Here is a 23398-nt window from a genome sequence, read left to right as displayed (position 1 = left end):
GTGGATGGCGAATGGCCGTGGGTGAAGGCTCATCGTCTCTTCTCCATGTTCTGATTAGGGTTTTGGAAGTATTGTTATTGAAGCTAAGGAAGCCTAAGCAGCACTTCATCTAAGAGTACAGTATTGTCCTATGAGAAGTATTGGGAATTAATATTAACCGTGTATAATGTGTACAATGAATTAAAAAAAACGTAAAATTAAAATTAAAAATTAGATCATTAATTAATTATTTAATTTTAAATTTTAAAATTTTAAAATTAATATTAGTATTTAAATTCATTTATATTATATACGGTTATTTCTAATCTTACCGTAATCTCTAATACACGTCCAAAATTCACTGTCATCTTTTTCGGTTCTCACCTCGCGTCACTAGATTTCTCGCCGGTCATACCGAAGCCGCCGCATCCTCCTATCGAAACCGTCCTCATTTCTGCCGGTCAGCCCGATGCGTCTCGCCCTCCAACACTCAGCCTAACGTTGCTGCCGCTATTTTTCGTGCCTCTCTTTCGAACTGGCTTCGCTTTCTCCCATTCCTTCAAACCTCTTCTCGCTGATGATACCACCATGCTCTAACCAAGTAGTCCTAGCAAGAATCAACTACCATGCAAAAAGTGTTTAAATGCAAAAACTAGCCATGCAATGCAAATTATCCTAATTGACAAAAGAAAATTAAGATTTGAGTGTTGAAAAGAAGGGTTGTTACCTACGGAAGTCAGTAAACGACCTCTCCACACTTAAAAAATTTGCACGGTCCTCCGTGCTATCAATGATGAACAGAGTGGGTCCGGGAGTGTCACTCGCAATGGCCATAGGATGGTGAAACAAGTACGTCTCCTTGTTCACCTTGTGATTACTCCTTTGCCATGATCCGAAGTGGACCCCGAAGTGTCGGTTTCCACCGAAGGTGGGTTGGTGAATCTTGTGAAAACTTCCTTTTCTGCCTCATCAATGCGGCTAGAGTTCTTCAACCGCTTAGCAAGTGGCTTGGCCTTTCAGAAAGTTTGCGCCTTGACGGTAGTTCTTTGAGTTGCTCTCCTTGTAGATGGCTTTTTGGAAGTCTTTTCCTGTCCTTTCAGTGGCCATCCTAAAAAGGAATAAAAGAGAAAAATATTAAGCTACGAGAGACAAAAACCGAAATTAATACAATGCAAGTGAAGATTAATGCTGCAAAGGAGTAAAGTGTCTTAAAAACATGGTAGCTACTACATGCAAGTAAGACGACAAAATGATCAAGGAAGCACATCACTAGCATGAGATGCAAGAGTGAAAGAAGTATGCAAATACAAAGCATGAGAAGAATAAATTCAAGCATCGATAACAACAATGACAAACACATGCAAGAATGGTGGAAGTCATAGAAAAACTGTTGGCCTAACTAACTCCAAGACAAGGAAGTCTAGAAATTTAAGAATGTGGGGCAAGAGAGCATTGAACTACTCATTCTTGCATGACGTTACAAGCATAGCAAACTACAAACAATGAACAATTGATGATGAAAACTCATGGAAATAACGCTCAATGCTCATGTAGCGCAAGTGTTGTGAAAAAAGAGGCACTAAATTGAAAGAAAAATCTCAACAATTAAAAAAGATGTCATTGGCTCTTTTTTACAAACACTTGGTGCGCAAAGTGTTAATAACAAGTGAGTTTGATGAGTCCAATGGAAATATGTCCCAAAATAGAATGTATCTACCATAGCACAAACAATCCAAGAGATATAAAATAATCTACCAATTCAAAAAGTAAATAAGATTCAACACCCACACAAGAAAACAAATGGAAAGAAAAGCAATGAGTGTAAACAAACAAACAAACAAACAACAAAGTTAAAATGCAACCAAGAACAAAGAGTGTAGAGTAATTAAATGCAATAGTAAAGAAAAAATTTGAAAAAGAAACAAAAGAGGAAGGAGAGAAATAGGACCTTGAAAGAGAAAGCAAGTAAGGTTGAGTGCAAGTGAGAAAAAGAGAAGAAGAAGGAGAAGAAGAAAGGAGAAGGAAGAAGAAAAGAAGAAAGAGTAGAGGAAAGAAGTGGAAAAAAGAGGAAATAGGGCAGCGTACCCTATTAGCTGCGTTAGACAGGCGATGCGCACACTTCACCCACGTGTACACATGGGGAGCAGAAAATGGGGTATGACGCGTGAGCGTCGTCCACGCCTTCGCGTGGCCAGCAGAAAAGAGAGGGGACGCGTACGCGTCAGCTGACGTGCACATGTGGGGTGAGATTGTGCTTCTCGCACAAAGGCAGCACCACTCCAACGTAACTCTCTGGTTTTTGTACCAGGAGTTTCAACATCAGCATACGACGCGTGTGAGTCGTCTACGCTCACACGTGGGTTTGCAAAAATGACCATTGACACATAGGCATCACAGACGCGCACGCGTGGGAGGGATTGTGCTCCTAGCATGAAATTTGCACAGTTCCATCACAACTCTCTGGTCTTTGTACCAGTAGTTGTGGCATTGAAATCGACTCATACGCGTCGTCCATGCTTACGTGTCGCCCACGCTTACGCGTAGAACATTCCTTTTTTTTAACAAAAAATACGAGGGAAGACAATTATAGCACAATCTTGGCATTCATTCAAGCTGGATACTTCAAAAACACTTAGAATTTCATGCAATACTCAAAATCAAGCATTTTTCTTCAAAATTGCCAATTTAACCAAACCAAGATCAATGAAATCCTCATGAAGACTCTAACAAAATCAAACAAAATCAAGTACACTTGAACAAATTCAATAAAATCAAGCAAAGACTCTAAAACTACATGTAAGAAATTATGTACAAGGAGGATCATACCATGGTAGGGTGTCTCCCACCTAGCACTTTTCTTTAACGTCCTTAAGTTGGACGGTCATGAGCTTACAATCACTTCTTTGGAACATCCTCAAGAACATCCATCTTGTCCTTCTTGTTAGCCTTGGTAGGAGTGTCCTTCAAGGAAAGATGCTTCCACTTGTCAATTGAGCCATGATTGGGTGCCTTGTTTCCTTGAGAATGTGAAAGTTGTGGATCCTTCCTCTTTTCCTTGCTATCCTCTTATACCCAAGTTTCTATTGACGCTTGTCCCATCATCACTCCCAAAGTGTTCTTCAATTACATCATCTTCAACAATGTCACAACCATAAATTGAATGAACCTCTAGAGGTTGCCTCATGGTTTCCTCCAATTTGAACTTCACCACTTTTCCTTTGGCCTCAAATCAATAATCCCCAGAAAATGCATCTAGTTTAAACCGGGATGTCATAAAGAATGGCCTCCTAAGTAAGATGGAGGATGGTCTATCCAAATCAATGGGAGGTGTCTCTAGGATATGAAAATCCACCGGAAGGATTAAGTCCTGAATTCTCACCAATACATTCTCAGCAATACCTACAACTGAAATTATACTCTTGTCCGCAAGCCAAACCTAGCTCCGGATCGCCTCAACGGTGCAAGGTTCAACTTCTCATAAATCGAGAGTGGCATAATGCTCACACACGACCCTAGGTCGCACATGCAATCCTTAAGTTGAATCTCACCAATCATACAAGATACCAAGCAAGGACCAGGATCATTATATTTTTCAGGAAAATCATCCATCACAGAAGAAATAGAATTACCTAATAGATTCATCCCTAGTCCACCAATCTTCTCTTTGTGAGTGAACACATCTTTAAGAAACTTAGTATATTTCGAAACTTGATGTATGGAATCAAAGAGTGGAACAGTTACCTCCACATTCTTGAAGATTTGCACTATGTTGAGATCAAGCTCCTAATGTTTCTTGGCCTTCTTGGCTAACGTAGGGAAAGGTATAGGAATTTGTTCCTTTAATTTGCTCTTTCGCTTCGGTTCCTTGGTCCTCAATTGCTCTTATTTTTCCTTTGCAACTTCTTCCTCCTTTTCATTTTCATCTATCTCCATTGTTTCACCAACTTCTACATTAGGAAGATCCTCCACCAACTTGATAGGCTTGGGTTCAACTTCCTCGAGCGTTGTACCACTCCTCAAGGTAATTGCATTGATGCTACCCCTTGGGTTTGGGATAGGTTGAGAAGGAAGGTTAGATGAGCTAGAGGCTTGGTTGGTGTTGGTATTATTGGTAGGAGGTAAGGCCAATCTTGAGAGAATTTCGGCTATGGAGGACATTTGAGCACTCATGGTGCCAACTTGTGCATTGAGCGTCCTAGTGTCCTCTTTATTTTTCTCTATCATAGCCCTAAGTCTCTCTTGTTCTTGGTAGAGTACACGGTGAGAGTCATCACCTTGGTTTGTGGGAGAAGAAGAAGGTTGATTGGTTTGTTGTCTTTGGTGAGGCGTTTGGTATCTATGGTTGTTGTTGTTGTGGTTTTGTTGTGAGTATTGGTATGGTTGGTTATGGTGGTTTTGGTTGGTATTGTTGTGATATTAAGAAGAAGGTTAGTTGTTGTTGTGGTAATAAGAAGATGAGTTGCCTTAGTTCCATCTTTGATTGTGGTTGTTTCCTTCAGCATTGTCCCTCCACCCTTGATTAGAGCTATTACATGGGAGTAATTGCTTTGACCTTGAGATTGATAGGGTGGATGATTGTTGTAGTTGTTGGCTACCGCAAGAGTGTAAGCCTATTGGACTTGATGGCATTGGTTAGTGTAATGTGCGGTACTACAAAATAAACTACATACTCTAGGAGGTCCTTCAAGTTGGAGGATTTGAGGTGGGGCTTCGATGGCTTGGATTGATTGAGATGCCTTTTGTCCTTGGTGAATCTCCTTGAGGAGAGTGGTCATTTCTCCAAGCACTTTAGTCAAAGCGAAGTCTGAAGAACGTGCTTCCACCACACTCTTGGGAGGATTGTTCCTTACTCTCACATGTTGGGTAGCTTCGATGACATCATTGATCAAACTCCATGCTTCCGCCACCATCTTGTTCTTAGAAAGGGAACCACCACTAGAGGCGGTGAGCAATCTCTTATCCGATGCACAAAGACCTCTAGTGAAATAGCTAATGAGCAAACGAGTATCTAACCCATGATGTGGACAAGATTCCAAGAACCTCTTAAATCGAGTCCAATATTCATAGAGTGTCTCTTGGTCTCTTTGCATTATACCAAAAATTTTTTTCCAGATGTAGTCAGTCTTCTCCGGAGGAAAGAACTTATCTAAGAACTCTCTTCTCAATAGGTCCCATTCAGTCACCACTTCATCAGGTTGGGAGTAGAACCATTCTTTTGCTTTTCCCTCAAGAGAGAAGGGGAAAAGCAAAAACCACGATAGCAATCTCATCAGCGCCATGCCTTCGAGCCGTAGAACAAGCTACTTAAAAGTCTCTCAAATGCGTAATGGAGTCTTGGCCTAGGAAGCAAGTTAATTAGACTATTCTTCTGCTCAAAATTAGGATCAAGATTCAGATACCTAGCTTGCAACGGTTAAAGAATGAGATCCAGTGCTCCTTGTTCGTGCAAGGTAATCCTACGTGGCTCCGCCATGCGGTTTTCACCTGTAGTATGCAAAGATGTATCAGTAGTGCCAATAGAGGAATAGGAAGTTCCTTCGTTAAATGTGGACTCTAGATCACTCTCGGTTCCATCTAGTGTTTTAGAAAGTTCCTCAAGAGAGGCCGAAGCACTAGTTGTGTAATCCAACCGCCACTTAGCTTGACGAGTATGTAGTAAGGTTCTTTCAATTTCGGAGTCAAACTCGGCTATGCTAGAATTTGGTTGAGACCGAGTCATTCAACTTAGAAGTCATAGTTCATGCATTAAAGAAAATCTAAACTAAAAACAAACTAATGAAAGCAAGTAAACTATCTACAATATTCACATATTCACATAACCAATATCAAAGCACACATTGCAACCATTCGCCAGCAACAGCGCCAAAAATTTGATGGTGAGATTTTTTTGTCGGTCTAGAATTTTCATCAATAGAAAATCAAATCATTGTCATAGTATAGTCCTAGACCAACATATAATCCTATCGATCAAATTTTGATTTGATTGTCACAAAGTCAATCCCAATAAAAGTAACTGAGTGTATTAGTCTCGGGTTGTCCTAAGAGAATGGGCAAACATGTGCATCAATATTGGTTAGAATTCCGGGGTTGGGAGTCATAAACAAGAATTTAAACTACTAAACTTCACATGCAATAGATCTTAAAGTGCAAGAAACTAAATCAAGCAATTAAAGCAAGGTAAGTAAATGTAATCTAACAAGGTAACATATAAAGCTACTTCTATTCTAAGACTAAATGAACAACTAAACTAACTATAACATGAATCAAGCAACTGAGATTTTTGGGTTTCAAATATGAATTATAAAAAGGAACTCTTGGCTAGGCATAGGAATTGGGATCACTATCCTTGTCTAATAACCATATATTGACAATTATGAGGAACCAAGCCCATTAAGTCTACTTCTACAAGTGAAGTATGTCAAATGGCTTGGTCAATTTCAACTCATAAGTCCTAATCTATCTACTAATTGGCTTAATAGTAGATTAGCGTCAATGGGTATCAAAATGACCACTAAAGGTTCTCAAATCATCAAATCAATTAGACCTAATGACTCAAGGTCACCCAATTCCCTTAGCCAAGGTCAAGAGTATAGAAAGCTACTCCATAATCAAAGGAAACATTTCATCAAAAACATGGTATGCACTAACTAAAGGCATGTTTAAATTGCAAAATCAATTGGAAATTACAAGTACCCACTAACAATTATCGATGGAAAACAACTCAAATAATACTATCAATCATAGAAAACATCAATGTACTAAGAGAAATTCAAAATCAACAAAGTTCATAAAATAAGAAGAAAAGGAAAAATAACAAGGAAACACAATTCCCACACAAGATCTAAACAAAATTATAACTCGAGAACTCAAATTAAGTAATTGAAACTAGAATTAACAAGACCCAATTCAAAAATTCAACAACGGAATATCAAAACAAGCTAAATCTAGAGAGAAGTAAGAGTTTTGCTCTCTAGAAACAAGAACCTAAAACTAGCTAAAATTATGTGTATTGTGTGAATGATTGGATCCACCTTTCCCCCTTGGTTTCTTTGGTCTTTTCCATGCAGAATTATGCTCAGATTGGGCTTGGAGCCTTAGTGAAATCGCCAGCCACGATTTCATTAATGAGGTCACGTGCTGGGCGTCACGAGTGCGGGTCGGCCATGCGTGCACGTCATATGAGTTTCTCGAGCCACGCATACGCGTCAGGCACGCGTGCACATTAGTCACTGCTGTGCCAAGCCACGTGTACGCGTCAGCTACACGTGCACTGATGAGCGGATAATTTATACGTTTTTTGGCATTGTTTTTAGGTAGTTTTTAGTAGGATCTAGCTACTTTTAGGGATGTTTTTATTAGTTTTTATGCAAAATTCACATTTCTGGACTTTACAATGAGTTTTTATATTTTTCTGTGATTTTAGGTATTTTCTAGCTGAAATTGAGGGACCTGAGCAAAAATCTGATAGGAGGCTGAAAAAGGACTACAGATGCTATTGGATTCTGACCTCCCTACACTAGAAACAAATTTTCTGGAGCTACAGAACTCCAAATGGCACGCTCTCAATTGCGTTGGAAAGTAGACATCTAGGGCTTTCCATCAATATATAATAGTTCATACTTTATTTGCTTTTAGATGACGCAAACTAGTGTTCAACGCCAGCTCCATGCTGCATTCTGGAGTAAAACGCCAGAAACACGTCACAAACCAGAGTTAAACGCCAAAAACACGTTATAACTTGGTGTTTAACCCCAAGAGAAGCCTCTACACGTGTAAAGCTCAAGTTCAGCCCAAGCACACACCAAAGTGGGTCCCGGAAGTGGATTTCTGCAGTTAGACTTATTTTTGTAAACCCTAGTAACTAGTTTAGTATAAGTAGAACTTTTTACTATTGTATTAGAGTCTTGGTTATCCTGGTTCCCTCTCTGGGGCCGGAACCGATGAACACCTTTATCACTTATGTATTTTCAACGGTGGAGTTTCTACACACCATAGATTAAGGGTGTGGAGCTCTGCTGTTCCTCGAGTATTAATGCAATTACTACTGTTTTCCATTCAATTCACGCTTATTCTTATTCTAAGATATCCATTCGCACCCAAGAACCTGATGAATGTGATAATTATGTGACGCTCATCACCATTCTCACTTATGAACGTGTGCCTGATAACCACTTTCGTTCTACATGCAAATAAGCTTGAATGAATATCTCTTGGATTCCTTAATCAGAATCTTCGTGATATAAGCTAGAATCCATTGGTAGCGTTCTTGAGAATCTGGAAAGTCTAAACCTTATCTGCGGTATTCCGAGTAGGATTCAGGGATTGAATGAATGTGACGAGCTTCAAACTCGCGACTGTAAGGCGTGGTGACAACACAAAAGGATAGTAAATCCTATTCTTACATGATCGAAAACCGACAGATGATTAGCCGTGCGGTGACAGCGCACCTGGACCATTTTCACTGAGAGGACAGACGGTAGCCATTGACAACGGTGATCCCCCAACATACAGCTTGCCATGGAAAGGAATAGGAATGATTGGATGAAAGCAGTAGGAAAGCAGAGATTCAGAGGGAACACAGTATCTTCATGCGCTTATCTGAAATTCCCACCAATGAATTACATAAGTATCTTTATCTCAATTTTATGCTTTATTTATCTTTATATTCGAAAACCATTATAACCATTAGAATCCGCCTGACTGAGATTTACAAGATGACCATAGCTTGCTTCATACCAACAATCTCCGTGGGATCGACCCTTACTCACGTAAGGTTTATTACTTGGACTACCCAGTGCACTTGCTGGTTAGTTGTGCTAAGTTGTGAAGAATGTGTGTGAACCATAGTAATGTACACCAAGTTTTTGGAGCCATTGCTAGGAATTGTTCGAGTTGTGAAAAGTATGAGTCACAATTTTACCTATCAAGTTTTTGGCGCCGTTGCCGGGGATTGTTTGAGTTTGGACAACTGACGGTTCATCTTGTTGCTCAGATTAGGTAATTTTCTTCTTATTTTATTTTCCCAAAAGTTTTCAAAAAAATTTTTCTTTGTTTTCGTTTTTCAAAAAAATAATTTTCGAAAAAAATACAAAAAAATTATAAAATCATAAAAATAAAAATATTTTGTATTTTTTATTTGAGTCTTGAGTCAAATTTTAAGTTTGGTGTCAATTGCATGTTTTTTTAAAATTTGTGCACATTTTTGAAAAATTCATGCATTGCATTCTTCATGATCTTCAAGTTGTTCTTGGTAAGTCTTCTTGTTTGATCTTCATATTTTCTTGTTTTGTGTTTTTTGTTGTTTTTCATATACATTTTTAGTTTGTTAGTGTCTAAGCATTAAAAATTTCTATGTTTGGTGTCTTGCATGTTTTTTCTTTTCTTGAAAATTTTTCAAAAATAAGTCTTGATGTTCATCTTGATCTTCGAAGTGTTCTTGGTGTTCATCTTGACATTCATAGTGTTCTTGCATGCATCATGTGTTTTGATTCATAATTTTCATGTTTTGAGTCATTTAGTTGTTTTTCTCTCTCCTTATTAAAAATTCAAAAATAAAAAAATATATCTTTCCCTTATTTGTCTCATAAAATTTCGAAATCTTTGGGTTGACTTAGTCAAAAAATTTTTAAAATAAGTTGTTTCTTATTAGTCAAGTCAAGATTTCATTTTTAAAAAATACCATCTTTTCAAAATCTTTTTCAAAAATCAAATCATTTTCATTTTTTTATTATTTTTGAAAAAAAATTAATTTTCAAAATCTTTTTCTTAATTTCATTTCATGATTTTCAAAAACTTTACTAACAATTAATGTGATTGATTCAAAAATTTGAAGTTTGTTACTTTCTTGTTAAGAAAGGTTTAATCTTTAATTTCTAGAATAATATCTTTTAGTTTCTTGTTAGTCAAGTAATCCATTTTAATTTTAAAAATCAAATCTTTTTAATTTTCTTTTCAAATCTTTTTGAAAACAAATCTCAATCATATCTTTTCAATCATATCTTTTTTCAAAATCAATTTCAAAAATCTTTTCTAACTCCTTATCTTTTCAAAATTGATTTTCAAATCTTTTTCAACTAACTAATTGACTTTTTGTTTGTTTTACTATTTCTTATCTTTTTCAAAACCACCTAACTACTTTCCTCTCTCTAATTTTCGAAAATCACCTCCCTCTTTTCCAAAAATCTTTTTATTTAACTAATTGTTTTAAATTTTAATTTTATTCTTTTTTATAAATTCGAATTTTAACTTTAATTTAAAATAAAAACAAAAATATTTTTCTTTTATTTTAGTTAATTTTCGAAAACTCCTCTCTCTCATCTTCTTCTATTTATTTATTTATCTACTAACACTTCTCTTCTACTCAAAATTTGAACCCTCTTCTCCCCTCTACCTGTGTTCGGATTTTCTTCTTATTTTCTTCTACTCACATAAAGGAATCTCTCTACTGTGGTAAAGAGGATCCCTATTATTATTTTCTGTTCCTTTATTTTTCATATGAGCAGGAGCAAGGATAAGAACATTCTTGTTGAAGCAGATCCTGAACCTGAAAGGACTCTGAAGAAGAAACTAAGAGAAGCTAAAATACAACAATCCAGAAAAAACCTTACAGAAATTTTCGAAAAAGAAGAGGAGATGGCAGCCGAAAATAATAACAGCAACAATAATGCAAGGAGGATGCTTGGTGATTATACTACACCTACTTTCAATTTTTATGGAAGAAGCATCTCAGTCCCTGCCATTAGAGCAAATAATTTGAGCTGAAGCCTCAACTAGTTGCTCTAATGCAATAGAACTGTAAGTTTCATGGATTTCCATCAGAAGATCCCTATCAATTTTTAACTGAGTTCTTGCAGATCTGTGATACTGTTAAGACTAATTGAGTAGATCCTGAAGTCTACAGGCTCATGCTTTTCCCTTTTGCTGTAAGAGACAGAGCTAGAATATGGTTGGACTCACAACATAAAGATAGCCTGGACTCTTGGGATAGGCTGGTCATGGCCTTCTTGGCCAAGTTCTTTCCTCCTCAAAAGCTGAGCAAGCTTAGAGTGGATATTCAGACCTTCATGCAAAAAGATGGTGAATCCCTCTATGAAGCTTGGGAAAGATACAAGCAGTTGACCAAAAAGTGTCCTTCTGACATGCTTTTAGAGTGGACCATTTTGGATATATTCTATGATGGTCTATCTGAGTTCTCTAAGATGTCACTGGAACATTCTGCAGGTGGATCCATTCACTTAAAGAAAATGCCTGCAGAAGCTCAATAACTCATTGACATGGTTGCAAATAAACCAATTCATGTACACCTCTGAGAGGAATCCTGTGAGTAATGGGAAGCCTCAGAAGAAGGGAGTTTTTAAAATTGATGCTCTAAATGCCATACTGGCCCAGAATAAAATATTGACCCAACAAGTCAATATGATATCTCAGAGTCTGAATGGATTGCAAAATACATCCAACAGTACTAAAGAAGCATCTTCTGAAGAAGAAGCTTATGATCCTGAGAACCCTGCAATGGTAGAGGTGAATTACATGGGTGAAGCCTATGGAAACACCTATAATCCCTCATGGAAAAATCATCCAAATTTCTCATGGAAGGATCAACAAAAGCCTCAACAAGGCTTTAATAATGGTGGAAGAAACAGGTTTAGCAATAGCAAGTCTTTTCCATCATCTTCTCAGCAACAGACAGAGAATTCTGAGTAGAGCCCCTCTAGCTTAGCAAACATAGTCTCTGATCTATCTAAGACCACTTTAAGTTTCATGAATGAAACAAGGTCCTCCATTAGAAGCTTGGAGGCACAAGTGGGTCAGCTGAGTAAGAAAATCACTGAAACTCCTCCTAGTACTCTCCCAAGCAATACAGAAGAGAATCCAAAAAGAGAGTGCAAGGCCATTGATATTATCAAAATGGCCGAATCCAAAGAGGAAGGGGAGGACGTGAATCCCAATGAGGAAGACCTCATGGGACGTCCCCCAGACAGAAAGGAGTTCCCTATTGAGGACCTAATGGAATCTGAGGCTCATATAGAGACCATAGAGATTCCATTAAACTTCCTTCTACCATTCATGAGCTTTGAGAACTATTCTTTCTCTGAAGAGGATGAAGATGTAACTGAAGAGCAAGTTGCTCAATATCTAGAAGCCATCATGAAGCTAAATGCCAAGTTGTTTGGTAATGAGACTTGGGAAGAAGAACCTCCCTTGCTCATTAGTGAACTAAATACATGGGTTCAGCAAACTTTACCTCAAAAGAAACAAGATCCTGGTAAATTCTTAATACCCTGTACCATAAGCACCATAACCATTGAGAAGGCTCTGTGTGATCTAGGGTCAGGTATAAATCTTATGCCACTTTCTGTAATGGAGAAATTGGGGATCTTTGAAGTACAAGCTGTAAGAATCTCATTAGAGATGGCAGACAAGTCAATAAAACAAGCTTATGGATTGGTAGAGGACGTGTTAGTGAAGGTTAAAGGCCTTTACATCCCTGCTGATTTCATAATCCTAGACACTGGGAAGGATGAGGATGAATGTATCATCCTTGGAAGACCCTTCCTAGCCACAGTAGGAGCTGTGATTGATGTTGACAGAGGAGAGCTAGTCCTTCAATTGAATGGGGACTACTTTATGTTTAAAGCTCAAGAATCTTCCTCTGCAACCATGGAGAGGAAGCATAAAAAGCTTCTCTCAATACAGAGTCAAACAAAGCCCCCACAATCAAACTCTAAGTTTAGTGTTGGGAGGCCACAACCAAACTCTAAGTTTGGTGTTGAACCCCCACATTCAAACTCTAAGTTTGGTGTTGGGAGGTCCCAACAATGCTCTGAACATCTGTGAAGCTCCATGAGAGCTCACTGTCAAGCTATTGACATTAAAGAAGTGTTATTGAGAGGTAACCCAATTTTTATTTATCTATATTTCTATTGTTCTTTTATGTTTTATTAAGTTTATGATCATGTGAAGTCACAAAACAATTGCAAAATTAAAAACAGAATAAAAATAGTAGAAGAAAAAGCACACCTTGGAGGAAGAGTTGTCTGGCGTTTAAACGCCAGAAACAAGCATCAGTCTGGCGTTAAACGCCAGTATTGCATACAGAGGGCGTTTTACATGCCTAAAAGGTGCAGGGATGAGAAATCCTTGACACCTCAAGATCTGTGGACCCCACAGAATCACCTCAGGATCTGTGGACCCCATAGGATCCCCACCTACCCCACTTCTCTCTTCTCACACAATCCAATAATACTACACCCTTCACCAATCACCTCAATCTCTCTTCCCCATTACCCCTTCACCAATCACATCCATCCACTCTTCCCCATAAACCCCACCTACCTTCAAATTTAAAATCTCTTTCCCACCCAAACCCACCCTAAATGACCGAACCCAAACCCCTCTCTCTCTACTATATAAATCCCTCCATCCTTCTTTATTTTCACACAACACTACCATCTCTTCTCCCCCTTGGCCGAAACCCACACCTCTCTCCCTCTCCTCTATATCTTCTTCTTCTTCTTCTTCTATTCTTTCTTCTTTTTCTCGAGAGCGAGCAACATTCTAAGTTTGATGTGGTAAAAGCATAGCTTTTTTATTTTTCCATAACCATTGATGGCACTTAAGACCAGAGAAACCATAAAAAAGAGGAAAGGGAAGGCAATTACTTCCACCTCTGAGTCATGGGAGATGGAGAGATTCATCTCAAAAGCCCATCAAGACCACTTCTATGAAGTTGTGGCCAAGAAAAAAGTGATCCCTGAGGTCCCTCTTAAGCTCAAAAAGGGCAAATATCCGGAGATCCGACAAAAAATTAGAAGAAGAGGATGGGAAGTTCTCTCCAATCCCATTCAACAAGTCGGAATCTTAACGGTTCAAGAGTTCTATGCAAACATATGGATCACTAGGAACCATGATCAAAGCATGAACCCAAACCTAAGGAATTGGCTTACAATGGTTCGGGAGAAATGCTTAGATTTCAGTCCAGAGAACGTAAGGTTGGCGTTCAACTTTCCTATGATGCAAGAAGATGCACGCCCCTACACTAGAAGGGTCAACTTTGATCAAAGGTTGGACCAATTCCTCATGGACATATGTGTGGAAGGAGCTCAATGGAAAAAGACTCAAAAGGCAAGTCGGTTCAATTGAGAAGACTGGACCTTAAGCCTGTGGCTAGAGGAAGGTTGGAGTTCATCCAACGCTCCATCATCCCCACTAGCAACCAATCCAAAGTAACTGTGGATCGGGCCATCATGATCCATAGCATCATGATTGGAGAGGAAGTAGAAGTTCATGAAGTCATCTCTCTAGAACTCTACAAAGTAGCCAAAAAGCCCTACACCTTGGCAAGGCTAGCTTTTCCTCATCTCATTTTTCATCTATGCTACTTAGCTAGAGTTGTCATAGAAGGAGACATCCTCATTGAAGAGGACAAGCCCATCACTAAGAAGAGGATGGAGCAAACAAGAGAGCCTATTCATGGATCTCAAGAGACGCATGAGGAAGCTCATCATCAAGAAATCCCTGAGATGTCTCAAGGGATGCATTTTCCTCCAAACAACTATTGGGAACAACTCAACACTTCTCTAGAAGGATTGAGTCATAACATGAACCAATTAAGGGTGGAACACCAAGAATACTCCATCATTCTCAATGAGATTAGAGAAGATCAAAGAGCTATGAGGGAGGAGCAACAAAGGCAAGGAAGAGACATAGAGGAGCTCAAAAACACCATTGGTCCTTCAAGAAGAAGGCACCACCCTCACTAAGGTGGACTTATTCCTTAACTTCCTTGATCTTATCTCTCTGTTTTCAGTTTTATGCTATATGTTTGTCTATGTTTTGAGTCGGTACTACATGATCATTAGTATTTAGTAACTATGTCTTAAGGCTATGAATAATTCCATGAATCCTTCACCTTTCTCAAATGAAAAATGTTTCTAATACAAAAGAACAAGAAGTACATGAGTTTCGAATTCATCCTTGAAATTAGTTTAATTATATTGATGTGGTGACAATACCTTTTGTTTTCTGAATGAATGCTTAAACGGTGCATATTTTTTATCTTGTTGTTTATGAATGTTAAAATTGTTGGCTCTTGAAAGAATGATGAACAAAGAGAAATGTTATTGATAATCTAAAAAATCATGAAATTGATTCTTGAAGCAAGAAAAAGTAGTGAAAAAGAAGAAGCTTGCAAAAAAAAGAAAGAAAGAAAAGCAAGTAGAAAAAGTCAATAGCCCTTAAAACCAAAAGACAAGGGTAAAAAGGATCCAAGGCTTTGAGCATCAGTGGATAGGAGGGCCCAAGGAAATAAAATCCAGGCCTAAGCGGCTAAATCAAGCTATCCCTAACCATGTGCTTGTGTCATGAAGGTCCAAGTGAAAAGCTTGAGATTGAGTGGTTAAAGTCATAATCCTAAGCAAAAAGAGTGTGCTTAAGAGCTCTGGATACCTCTAACTGGGGACTTTAGCAAAGCTGAGTCACAATCTAAAAAGGTTCACCCAGTCATGTGTCTGTGGCATTTATGTATCTGGTGGTAATACTGGAAAACAAAGTGCTTAGGGCCACGGCCAAGACTTATAAAAGTAGCTGTGTTCAAGAATCAACATACTTAACTAGGAGAATCAATAACACTATCTGAACTCTGAGTTCCTATGGATGCCAATCATTCTAAACTTCTAAGGATAAAGTGAGATGCCAAAACTGTTCAGAAGCAAAAAGCTACAAGTCCCGCTCATCTAATTAGAACTAATATTCATTGATATTTTGGGATTTATAGTATATTCTCTTCTTTTTATCCTATTTGATTTTCAGTTGCTTGGGGACAAGAAACAATTTAAGTTTGGTGTTGTGATGAGCGGATAATTTATACGCTTTTTGGCATTGTTTTTAGGTAGGTTTTAGTAGGATCTAGCTACTTTTAGGGATGTTTTTATTAGTTTTTATGCAAAATTCACATTTCTGGACTTTAATATGAGTTTGTGTATTTTTCTATGATTTCAGGTATTTTCTGGCTGAAATTGAGGGACCTGAGCAAAAATCTGATAGGAGGCTGAAAAAGGACTATAGATGCTGTTGGATTCTGACCTCCCTGCACTCAAAATGGTTATTCTGGAGCTACCGAACTCCAAATGGCGCGCTTTCAATTGCGTTGGAAAGTAGACATCCAGGGCTTTTCAGCAATATATAATAGTTCATACTTTATTCGAGTTTAGACGACGCAAACTAGCGTTCAACACCAGCTCCATGCTGCATTCTGGAGTAAAACGCCAGAAACATCTCACAAACCAGTGTTTAAATGCCAAAGTAGGTCCCGTAAGTGGATTTCTGCACTTAGACTTATTTCTGTAAACCCTAGTAACTAGTTTAGTATAAGTAGAACTTTTTACTATTGTATTAGAGTCTTGGTTATCCTGGTTCCCTCTCTGGGGCCGGAACCAATGAACACCTTTATCACTTATGTATTTTCAATGGTGGAGTTTCTACACACCATAGATTAAGGGTGTGGAGCTCTGTTGTTCCTCGAGTATTAATGCAATTACTACTGTTTTCTATTCAATTCACGCTTATTCTTATTCTAAGATATCCATTCGCACCCAAGAACCTGATGAATGTGATGATTATGTGACGCTCATCACCATTCTCACTTATGAACGTGTGCCTGACAACCACTTTCGTTCTACATGCAAATAAGCTTGAATGAATATCTCTTGGATTCCTTAATCAGAATCTTCGTGGTATAAGCTAGAATCCATTGGCAGCATTCTTGAGAATCCGGAAAGTATAAACCTTGTCTATGGTATTCCAAGTAGGATTCAGGGATTGAATGACTGTGACAAGCTTCAAACTCGCGACTGTAGGGCGTGGTGACAACACAAAAGGATAGTAAATCCTATTCTTACATGATCGAGAAGCGACAGATGATTAGCCGTGCGGTGACAGCGCACCTGGACCATTTTTACTGAGAGAATGGACGGTAGCCATTGACAAAGGTGATCCCCCAACATACAGCTTGCCATGGAAAGGAGTAGGAATGATTGGATGAAAGCGGTAGGAAAGCAGAGATTCAGAAGAAACACAGTATCTTCATGTGCTTATCTAAAATTCCCACCAATGAATTACATAAGTATCTTTATCTCTATTTTATGCTTTATTTATCTTTATATTTAAAAACCATCATAACCATTAGAATCCGCCTGACTGAGATTTACAAGATGACCATAGCTTGCTTCATACCAACAATCTCCGTGGGACCGATCCTTACTCACGTAAGGTTTATTACTTGGACGACCCAGTGCACTTCCTGGTTAGTTGTGCGAAGTTGTGAAGAATGTGTGTGAACCATAGTATTGTGCACCAAGTTTTTGGAGCCATTGCTAGGAATTGTTCGAGTTGTGAAATGTATGAGTCACAATTTTGCCTATCATGCACGTTGGCGCCAACTTCTCCAAAGCTTTATTCTTCATGTTCCTTCCACTTGTGCATGCTTTCTTTCCATCTTCTAGACCATTCTTGCTCTATAGATCCTGAATCCACTTAACAAACACATCACGACATCGAATGATAATAAAAGAGGATTAAAAATTGGCGTTTTTAGGGTTAAAGAAGCATGTTTTAAACCATGAAGCAAAATTAGGAAAGAAACACAAAAGCATGCAATTTATATGAATAAGTGTGAAAAATATTGATAAAACCCAAAAAAATGCACACAAGATAAACCACAAAATTGGGGTTTATCATGCACCTCCTGCCATTCTTTTTCGATGAACTAAGAATTCACTACAACAACTCAAGATTCTCATAACTCAAAAGAGATTAATGTATATATGATTCTCCAACTCAAAAGAATGTTAAGTATGCCACAATGTGAAATGGACTATAACAAACCAGTTGGAATAAGGAAGCACAGAAAATGTTCACCCCAAATGCAAAAATCAAAACTTTCTTTCTTGTTTGCTTGTTCGTTCTCTCTATTCTGATGAAACACACAGAAGAAGGACAATGGAACTTGTCAGCAATGTATAATGCAAATGAAGAAGATATATGTGTAAGAAAAGTTTGTTTCTTCTTTTTTGTTAGCGCAAGAAGACATAAAAGTGAGTGTGAAGATGTGAAAGAAATAAAAACCAAAAGGAGAGAATAATAGTAATAGTCTAATAGAGCCTCTTCCCTCTGAAGCAGAAAGAAACCAAAAACCCAAAAGAATCTCTCAGTTCCATATTGCTTTTTTAACAATATTGTAATCAAAATATATTATTATTAATGGCGTTCACTAATAGTATACTGCAACTTCATACACAAATATGGTTTCATTCCAACTGATTTAGTTTGTTATATATATGTCAAACGTGTTTTAGCCTTTAGACAAAGCAAAATGAAAATACTTTAAACAGCTTTACTTTTATCATACCTTGGCCGAATACAAAACAATATATTCCTTAGTTAGTTTAAAAGCATGACAACTTCCATATGATGCAAGATTCAAAACAGCATGTGGTTCTGCCTGACACAATAGCATGCATTTCATTACATGCCTTAATCTCATCCATATTCTGTGCGATTCACAGGATTAAGAAAATCATTAAAGGATTTTGAAAGTAACTCAATCGAGATCCTGTTGTTACAATTTGCAAATCCTTTGGAGCATAAGCATCAATATCCACTGCTTTCACCTATGTAAAATTATAAATAATGAAAAACAAGGTAACAGGCATGAAAGACACAAAGTCATTACAAATAAAAGATAAAGATAAAGATGAATATGTGCTATCATAAATTCCTACATATAAAGAGGCAATCTCATAGTTAATTTACCTCTCCAGCCCCAAGGAAGAGGAACTTGTGATTAGCTAAGTTTTCTTCGACTAATTTCAAGATCGCGAGAAGTCCGGTGAGGACCACCAACGTTGTTCCCTGCAACAAAGCAGAGGAAATTATAAGAGATAATCATTGGTAAACAAAACTTGAGAATTGGTCAGTGATATTTAAAAGCACAGGTTAGGCTTGAAATTAGAAAGTTCCATTAGTCATCAATCTATAATAAAAAGTAATATGAAATCCAAATAATTTATCAGGCATGTTAAGGAAGAAAATAAACAAAAAACAAAAATGGAGATATAGAAGAAGCATGATAAGCCAGGGCCTAAGTTATGATCGTGGTTAACCTGAGTGTGAATGAAATCTTTCGATGGCTGAGGTTCAGTATATGATGCCAAAGACCAAAGCAACCTCTCATTCATGTTCAGGCATGCCCGAAGAAGCTATTATAAGTGACTAAAAACAAAGGGCTAAAGCGGGAATATCAGTATGCAAACTTAATAAATTTAATTAGCGTTGGACCAACAAATTAGTATCTTAAGGATTACACTAAACACACTCACAGGGATGAACATGTTACAAAACTCAGTCAATTAAACTTATTTACATGTTAGGAAGACAACGTAAAATGAAACAAAGTATGAAAGTTCAGAATGCTTACTAATGACATAAAATTAAAGCTGATTCATTCACTAATGCAATGCTGCGTAGTAACTAATTAAAAGAGCATCCTAATCGGACATGTGACTAGTGCAAACTAATTGCAACAAAAGCATAAAGGTGTAGTATAAAGCATGAACTAAAAAATGGCCATGATTTTGTTACAAATGCAACAAACCAAAAACTAATGATGTTATTATCTTAATATAATTTCCTTGATAGAAGCTAACATGTTTGAAGAATCATAATATATACCTTTCCAATAGAGTATGCAATTGGAAAACAAATTATCATCAGCACACGTACAAGTCCCACAAAATTTGAACTAACATAGAGTTCATATCTTGAGCATATAGCTTGAGGGATAACCTAAGCCAAAAGGCATCCAAACAGTTAGTTCTTCAATGTCAAGATCAAAATATTTTAGCATGACAAAAACCATGAATTAAAAAAGTATTTTACCTTTCCAAAAGCTAGAACAAAAGTTACTGATAAAATAACAGCAACAACAGGATGAAAAATTTTATCAAGGTAAATAGGAATTGCCTCCAGTTCAAAAGAGAAGAATCCAGCATTAATAGTTAGAAGATAAGCTAAAATCATATAACATATTAGATATTCACTTAATCTATAATTGACCCAAATACTCATGATGGATATTTTATTTTATAATCTTTTTTCACCTTAAGTTCTCACACAATTAACATTGTATTAATGCAAGAGCATCTGAGAGAAATGTTATTGCTTAGTTACTATGAAGACAAATTTAATCACTATTAAAGTACAAGATAATAAACAAGAAGTTACCATATTGCTAGACAAACAATAAAAGATTCATATCATATTTTATTTTCTTTCCTCACCTTACAAGCTTACAAGCTCTCTAACCTCAATGAGCCAATATCATCAAGAATTATATTAATTGAGCTTTTTTAGACTCTATAAGCTAAGTTCATATTACTAACTCAACAAAACACGCTCTTCTTGATAAGTTGGCTCATGTTTTATTATCATATTTAAGGCTCAAGTTAATTAAGAATAGAATAAAAATATAGAACAGAACACATATGGATGATAAATCGAAGGAGGCTGAGAGGGAAGCCTCACAAGAATCCACCACTGAGATTCATATTGCAGCAAAATTTGATTGATGTGCATAGTAGCTAGCTAGCTTAAAAAGCCATTAATTTGTAATACAATAGTACTAATAGACAGTCATGAACAATAAAGAACAAACTTGGTTACCAAAACAACAATAAAGTACAATAAAAACAATCACAAAGTACCACACAAACAAACAAAAAACTTGACTAATTCAGTAAAACAGTTTTATCTGTTCTTAGCATAAAACAAACATGCACATTAAACATCTATTCAAGATCTCATGAATAGAACCAGTCGATTACACAAACATAAGAATATTTTACAAGCAAATTATATAAGAACAAAAATTACTAATAGAATATACTATGTGAGTCACTACTGAATCAAATAATATGGAGAAAAAGAATACATGCGGCAGCTCGAAGGAAAAAACAGATCTGAAACAGTAGCTCGATTCAGAAGCTTTCAACGTGGCAACTACGGCGGCAATAATGGCGAAAACTACGGCAGCAACGGCGGCAGAAACTGTAGCGGCAACCGTAGCTATAGAGCAAATAGATCTGAAGCCATAATGTTGATAGAGGAGGTGGCTTGACTGAGAAGCTTCCTGCCACAATTGTGGCAGAAACAGCGGCGAAACCGGTGATTGCAATGGCAGTGGAACCGACGACTGCAACGACAGGAGAACCGGTGGTGGAGAACTTAGAATTTTGTCGTCATTCTCTTCTCTTCTCTCTGACTCGGGCTCATTCTGTGAAACTAAGGAGAAGAGAATTTTTTTAGAGAGTTTAAATTTTAATTAAAAATTAATTATTAGAGGGAGCTTTATAAATTACTATTAAAAAATGTATTTTGGAGGGTTTTAAAAATTTCTACTAAATAACTCCCTCAATTAAATATAAATTTTATAGTGGCTAGTTGTTGGTGGTGGTTGGACTTGAAGAGTCAGAAATGAGAGAGAGAGGTATTCGAAAATAGTAGGTTTAGGATTATTGCTTTTGTTTGTGAGAGAGAGTGCCTGAGAGAGGAGGGAGATCGGGAGCGGCTTTCTACCTTTTTTTTCAAAAACTAAAACGATATTATTTTAAGTGCGGGAGATTTATTTTTCAAATTTAAACTAGTTAACCTCTCTAAAAATTTGGCCGATTCTAGTAATTTACTGATTAATTATCGATTTTTAATTAATTTTCTACGAAATGATTCGTCATGTTAATCAAATTAATCAAACAATCAATCTTTTATTAACCCGATTGAATCACTCAATCCAGTTCAATTTTTAGAATATTAGTTAAAATACAAGGATAGTCACTAAATAAGTATCACGATATATACATTATAATGAAATAATATATAGTATTAGTATTTGAATATAAGGTTGTTAATTACGTTTTATAACCGCAATATATAGTAGTTACATCACATAGCTAGGGATTGTAATAATCACATAGATAGGGTTGTTAATTGCAATATTATTAATGTTGTTGTGATTATCACATAGCTAGGGATTGTAGTGACGATTAGGACTGTTCTGCATTTTTGTTTGAAAAATGTCAGAAAATCAGTAAAAATTATTATTTGTGATTAGCAATTAATTAACAATATTTAAAAATATAAATTAAAAGTATGATATTAAATTATTAAATTAAAAAAATTAAATTAATAATTAAAAGTGTTGACCAAAAAATAATAAATTCTATTGGCCTTAAATTGTTCTCTTTTCATATAGAACAGCTCAAGAAACCAAAAGCGATTGTGAGTTAAGAAACAGAGAAAAAATGAATTTGAGAGAAAACTTGGAATGCAAGTAAACTTCATCAATATATTATCTCACTTAGAGATCATAATATATAGCTGACTTACAAGAGTTATATTCTGAGCTATATATAGCTGAGATAGCTCACCACTACATGGCGGGAAGGAGTAACTAACAATAACAGAAAATTAAACAACTCTAACAAAGTAATAAACATATATATTTAGCTACCCTTAACATAAATGAATAAAAGTTGTATTGAAAGTTTAGCCACGAATATATTGACAATCATTTTGTATTGTAGGGTCGATTGACACGTATTCGTTTTAACCATAAATTTCACTGTAGCTGAGGGCTCAGGGGTATGCGTGTAATATTAATTAAGTTCATCACGGCGGTCATGTTTCCCACACAATTTCTGTTAATGAAGGGGAAGGCTTGTTTCACTTCACGGTTAGAAAAAGTTTGTAAGAGCACTTTTGGATGATCCACTGAAGATAAAGTCCTAAAATCATATAAAAGAAAAATTATTATATCAAAGCATCATTGTTGGATACCGCTATGGCACCACACCCGGCATTGCTAAATCTATATTTACGAAACTATTTATAACAAAAAATAAAATAATACGAAAAAATATATAAATAGTTATATTATTAATATATTTTTATGTAATTTTTTTTAATTTATTGAATTTTCATAAGTTTTTTTATTTGTTTTATGTTACAGTTTATTTTTTTTATTGGAATCAATACGAATTAAATTTTAGATATTTTATTATAAAATTTTTGATATTATATTATGAAATTATTTATTTTAAAAATTTTAATTGATAAAAAACTACATAAATAATTTTATCTTTAGTAATATATAATACTTGACCTTATTTTAGGGAATATGACTAGCTAGGTTATTGTTATTTGTTATAGAACATATAGAAGTGTGCAAGAAATAATTATCATCAAGTTAACTAATTTGTGCAATTCCTACTTAGCCAAAAGGAAAAAGGGAGGGACAATCCTTTTGACTGTGTTACTGCTTTAGATAATATGTAGTAATCTTTTGGTGCATTTCTTCAGAGATTTAACG

General features: G+C 36.4%; 1 non-coding gene across 1 annotated transcript; it reads right to left on the bottom strand.

Moving 5' to 3' along the window:
* Positions 1-11015: 11015 nt before the first annotated feature.
* LOC130943227 (small nucleolar RNA R71) lies at positions 11016-11123 on the bottom strand. Its single transcript, XR_009071754.1, has one exon. It is a non-coding gene; the product is annotated as a small nucleolar RNA R71 (small nucleolar RNA).
* Between the last annotated feature and the right edge of the window lie 12275 nt (positions 11124-23398).

The sequence above is a fragment of the Arachis stenosperma genome, chromosome 7 (assembly GCF_014773155.1).
Source record: "Arachis stenosperma cultivar V10309 chromosome 7, arast.V10309.gnm1.PFL2, whole genome shotgun sequence".
NCBI lineage: Eukaryota > Viridiplantae > Streptophyta > Magnoliopsida > Fabales > Fabaceae > Arachis > Arachis stenosperma.
This window is presented reverse-complemented; position numbering and strand designations above follow the sequence as displayed.